Source organism: Pinus tabuliformis, chromosome 1_2 (assembly GCF_031772625.1).
Source record: "Pinus tabuliformis cultivar Carrire ecotype Pingquan chromosome 1_2, CPIR1, whole genome shotgun sequence".
Classification (NCBI taxonomy): Eukaryota; Viridiplantae; Streptophyta; class Pinopsida; order Pinales; family Pinaceae; genus Pinus; species Pinus tabuliformis.
Window position 1 is genome coordinate 11,917,219 of NC_142298.1, and position 6,000 is coordinate 11,923,218.

The window sequence follows — 6,000 nt, forward strand, 5'->3', positions numbered from 1 at the left end:
TAGTTTCTCTCTCTTGTGATCTTGCAGGAATTCGGTGAAGCTGGGTCGGTGAAGGAGCAAGGAGCTGAGAGCCACTGAAGAGAGGAGTGATTGGATCAACAAACTAGCGGAAGACACAGGTTAGTTACATCCTTTCTCCTCATTTACATTTCATAAAGAAGAAATACTCAATTAGTTTTCCTTGTTTGTTGCTAAGGCACTATCACACCTTAGAGTGGGATAGGGGCATTCCGAATGGATACTTTTCCCAACAACACCATGGCTTGCCCTGCCATTCTTAGATGAGCCTTGCCATTCTCAGATGAAAATACAAGGAAAAAAAATTGATCAAGCTTTTCAGGTCGATAGCATTTCGTGCCTTGTTGTTCTGGAGAAAAGGGGCAGAGTTATAATCCTGTCATCCTGGTAGTCAAGTTTTATTTTTATTGTCGCGACTGTCAACATGGGAGGTGTTTAATGATTTGTGTTACAGGTGAGGCTTTTTCCCTTCAGGTTTGAATGTCCAATTATTTTTTTTACTTGACTTGTGGTTTACCTCTGTTACCAATCTAATGTGCTCACTTCCCAGCCAATCTCTGGTCAAGTAGACAGGTTAGTAAAGAGGACATTGAGGCTCTTTTCTCACTTAATCCCTTTCAACTAGGGTTCAGGAGTTTGTGCTCCAGAGCTGACTCACCCTTCGAAACAGGTAACAAATTATTTGACAGTTGTATGCATTTTATGTTTTGCTATATTTTGTGAATTTAGGTCTAAGGTTGTTGATTATTTAGCTTGTTTTGTTGTTGTCGATGATACAATTCAGCATTTTCTCACTCTGGCAACTTCCCAAGTAAGCTATCTTATAACCATCTATCCAAATAAGTTTTGCATTTGACATTTAAGTTCCAACCCATTATTCAGCTCACTGCATCTATGGCTTGCCATTGGTTTCTACTAGGACCAGGTATTGTTGTTTCCACTTGTGATGCCTCTTGGCCCTTGACTTGTGAAAAGTTTTCATAGCATAATGTCTATACATAATTGCCCCTTTACAGGGATCCTTCTGATGGGGAGTCTCTAGACCTGGGTATGAAAATATGAAATTGGGTGGGATGCCTAAAGATGTTTCATTGGATCAAGCTTCGTGATCAGGCTCCCATAAGAAGCATCGTCCCAATAGAAGGTATCAAAGAGCTATTAAAATTATTGAATCTCCAAATTGGCTTCGAAAAGGATGGATCACTAAACTCAGAACCAGAGAGACTGGTGCCAGTGCCAGAACCATAGACAAGGTATTCACAAATACCCCAGTTTCCCAATTAGAAGTTTTCATGATTTTAGCCTACATCAAAATGTCTTTTGTTTGCCTCTTTCTATAATTAGGTACTGTTTGTTATGGAATTAAGAATTCTAATAGCTAGAATGTATCGAGGACAGGTTGTTGGGATTTTGGGTCAGTGGGCCTCTACAAAACTGAGGCACCATTCTAATTAATCTCCCATAATTTGTACTCTTGGCTTCTGAGAAATGAGATTTTACTGTAGAAGCCTAAGTGGGTTTGTTGTAGCCCAAAGATATCAGAGGTCCAAGAATTGAGTCCGAGAGTAGAAAAATAAGATTCTCTTGTAGAAGCCCAAGTGGTTATGTTTTAGCCCAAAGATATCATAGGCTCAGGAGTTGAGTCTGAGAGTAGAAGAATGGGATTTTGTTATAGAAGCCCAAGCGGGTATATGTTTTAGCCCAAAGATATCATAGACCCAAGAGTTGAGATTGATACTAGAGTAAGATTAACATATAGAATTCAACCAATAGTACTTTAGACTAATAAAACATGGAGTAATTGAATACCCCCACACACCATTCCACATGTAATTAAACATAAAGCAGAGAACAAAAGCAGTGTAAGTTTCAAATCATAAATTCTGAGCAGTCTTTTTTGCCTTCTAGTTACGCCATATGGTAATTCACATTTGTTTGGCTCAAGCTCATTGCCTTGGCATTTCAGCCTGGGCATGAATATGCTGGAAATGAAAATACACCCGTTTCATCATCATCCTCACAAAAATTCAGTGAACTACAGAATACAGTAGGAGTGCATGCTAGCAAGCCTAACAATTGTTTTATCATCACAATGCAGACATTAGGATTTAGTTTTGTACCAACGTCACAAATTTTTTATCACGATAATGCAACCATTAGGATTTTTCTTATAATTGAGAATGCTCTAGGTCTATATTATGCCTCACCGACACAATTTGGAATGGGAAAAGAGAATTGGATTTTTGCACCGAGAGAAGCAAGGCACTCTACAGCCCTGGAGGGGGGAGATCTTCATTACTTCATATGTGTGTAATGCCTAAACAAAGGCCAACATGAAATACAATTGGCTTTCTGAGTGGTGTATTTCCCACAACTGGTAGAGTGTCATCACAATTGGAAGTCCCAATGAGTGCTTTCTCTTCTTATGAAGGGACTTAGTAAGAAAGGTTGACTTATTCAAAACAGGGGAGCTAAACCTCTATGATAACTAGTTGAATTTTGGTGATATATAATATATACAAGCATAGATCTAACTTAGCTTAGTGGGTTAGCTAGATCAGTTTGAACCAGCCGGTTTCAACACCGAGATCTCTTAGAGTTCACAGGTACAAGTCTAGTGGATTCCCTCTAGGTTAGGATTACCTGTTGTAAACCAGTAGAATTTTCCCCAGTTGCCACTTCCGCAATGTAAGGAGGTGTCTTGAAAGTTTCCTCAAGGAAGTTTTCCATGGAAAAGAAATAAGAAAAACATAGATATGTATTAACATTGGATGTATTAAGCTTCAAGAGGTTTACACATGTTGTTTTTCAATCTCTCTAGGTGCTTAACAGATCCAAGTTACGATGTAACTATGCCAGTGTAAAGCTTTTAATGGGTTGTGAAATTCCTACAACTGATTGAGTTTTGTCACAATTGAAATACCATTGAGTGCTTTCATTCCTAGTCTGAGTACTTAATGAGAAAGGGACTTAGTGAGGAGGGTTGAGTTATTCAAAACTAGGAAACTGAACATTGGTGATCATGGTAAGCTAACAATAGGGAAACTGAATTTCAATAATCTAGGTGAGTTCAAGCTTTCTATGGTCCCCTTATTGACGATCCTACTTTTGTGGGTTGTGCAGTATTTTTTTGATATTGTATTAGACCATAGATTTCAATCTAAGAAATAGATTTTGTTTGCCTTCCATTTACACCATAAGCTAATTCACATTTGTTTGGCTCAATCTTACTACCTTGGCATTTTAGCCTATGCATGAAGATGTTAGAAATGAAAAAACACTTGTTTCATCATCATCCTTAATGAGAAAGGGACTTAGTGAGGAGGGCTGAGTTATTCAAAACTGGGAAACTAAACACTAGTGATCATGGTAAGCTAACAATAGGGAAATTGAATTTCAATAATCTAGGTGAGTTTAAGCTTTCTATGGTCCCCTTATTGACGATCCTACTTTTGTGGGTTGTGCAATATTTTTTTGATCCTGTGTTAGACCATAGATTTTGATCTAAGAAAGAGATTTTTTTTGCCTTCTAGTTACACCATATGTTAATTCACATTTGTTTGCCTCAAGCTTACTTCCTTGGCATTTCAACCTACGCATGAAGATGTCAGAAATGCAAATACAGCTGTTTCATCCTCATCCTCAAAAAACTTCAGTGAACTGTAGAATACAATAGGATTGCATGCTAGTAAGCCTCACAAGTTTTTTATCATCACAGTGTAGACATTAGGATTTAGTTCTGTACCAACCTCACAAAATTTGTATCATCACAATGCAACCATTAGGATTTTGTTTACAATTGATAATTCTTTAGGCCTATATTGTGCCCGACGAACACAATTTGGAAGGAGAAAAGAGAACTAGGTTTTTGTACTGAGAGAAGCAAGGCACTCTACAGCCCTGGAGGAGAGAGATCTTCATTACTTCATGTGTGTGTAATGCCTAAACAAATTCCAGCATGAAATATAATTGGCTTTCTGAGTGGTGTATTTCCTCCAACTGGTGAGTTTTTCCACAATTAGAAGTCCCAATGAGTGCTTTCTCTTGTTGTGAAGGGAATTAGTAAGAAAGGTTTACTTATTCAAAACAGGGGAGTTGAACCTCTATGATAACTAGTTGAATTTTGGTGATATATAATATATACAAGTATAGATCCAACTTAGCTTAGTGGGTTAGCTAAATCAGTTTGAACCAGCCAGTTTCAACACCGAGATCTCTTAGAGGTCATGGGTACAAGTCCAGTGGAGTCCCTCTAGTTTAGGAGTACCTATTGTAAACCAACAGAATTTACCTCAGGTGCCACTCCTGCAATGTAAGGAGGTGTCTTGAAAGTTTCCTCAAGGAAGTTTTCCATGGAAAAGAAATAAGAAAAGCATAGATCTGTCTTAACACTAGATCTTTTAAGCTTCAAAAGGTTTACGCATGTTGTTTTTCAATCTCTCTCGGTGCTTAACATATCGAAGTTAAGATGTAACTATGCCAGTGTAAATCTTTTAGTGGGTTGTGAATTTATACAATTTATTGAGTTTTGTCACAAATTGAAATACCATGGAGTGCTTTCATTCTTAATTTGAGTACTTAATTAGAAAAGGACTTAGTGAGTAGGGTTGAGTTATTCAAAACTGGGAAACTAAACATCAGTGATCATGGTATGCTAACAATAGGGAAACTGGATTTTAATAATCTAGGTGAGTTCGAGCTTTCTATGGTTCCCTTATTGACAATCCTGCTTTTGTGGGTTGTGCAGTATTTTTTTTTATCCTGTTTTAGACCATAGATTTCAATCTAAGAAAGGTATTTTTTTGCCTTCTAGTTACACCATATGCTAATTCACATTTGTTTGGCTGAAGCTTATTGCCTTAGCATGAAGATGCCAGAAATGAAAATACACCCGTTTCATCATCATCCTCACAAAACTTCAGTGAACTGTAGAATACAACAACAGTGCATGCTATTAAGCCTCACAATTTTTTTATCATCACAGCGCAGACAATAGGATTTAGTTTTGTACCAGCCTCACAATTTTTTTATCATCACAACGCAGCCATTAGGATTCTGTTTATGATTGAGAATTATTTAGGCCTATATTGTGCCTCACGAACACAATTTGGAATAGGAAAAGAGAACTGGGTTTTTACACCGAGATAAGCAAGGCACTCTATAGCCCTGGAGGGGAGAGATATTCATTACTTCATATGTGTGTAATTCCTAAAAAAAGGCCAACATGAAATACAATTGGCTTTCTGAGTGGTGTATTTCCTATAACTGGTGCAATTTTGTCACAATTGGAAGTCCCAATGAGTGCTTTCTCTTGTTGTGAAGGGACTTAGTAAGAAAGGTTGAGTTATTCAAAACCTCTATGATAACTAGTTGAATTTTGGTGATATATAATATATACAAGCATAGTGTTGGGTTGTGTTATATTCTTTCCACGTAGTTAACAGGGGGTTTGAAAGGCACCTGTAACCCCACTTTATGAGGTTCGGGGCAGCGCCTTGGAAAATTTTGGTTTTGGACCCCATGTTAGGTTAGGCGGACCCACCTATGGTTTTGTGCATGATTTTCGCACATGTTTTTTGGACGCGATGGTTTTCGGTCCATGGTATTGGATGTGATGGTTTTCGGTCCATGGTATTGGACGTGATGGTTTTCGGTCCATGGTATTGGACGTGATGGTTTTCGGTCCATGGTATTGGATGCTTCGGCATGTATAAATATGTATTGTAGCATTGAAAGGAACATAATGAAAAATCAAGTTGGTAGTCCTGGTTTTGGGATCCAGGGGAAAATCTCTATGTATATGTGTTTTATGTGTTATGATCTCGCATTATTTATTTTCTGTGTTTTAGAATTTGTATGCAGGTAATTTCTATACAGGGTTAAAACCTACATTTGGTATCATAGCTATTTTAGCTTCAAGGGGACGCCTTTGTTGTTGAGGGGCTTCGCTCGGGCCTGTGGTAGACCCTATTCAGTGGGAGA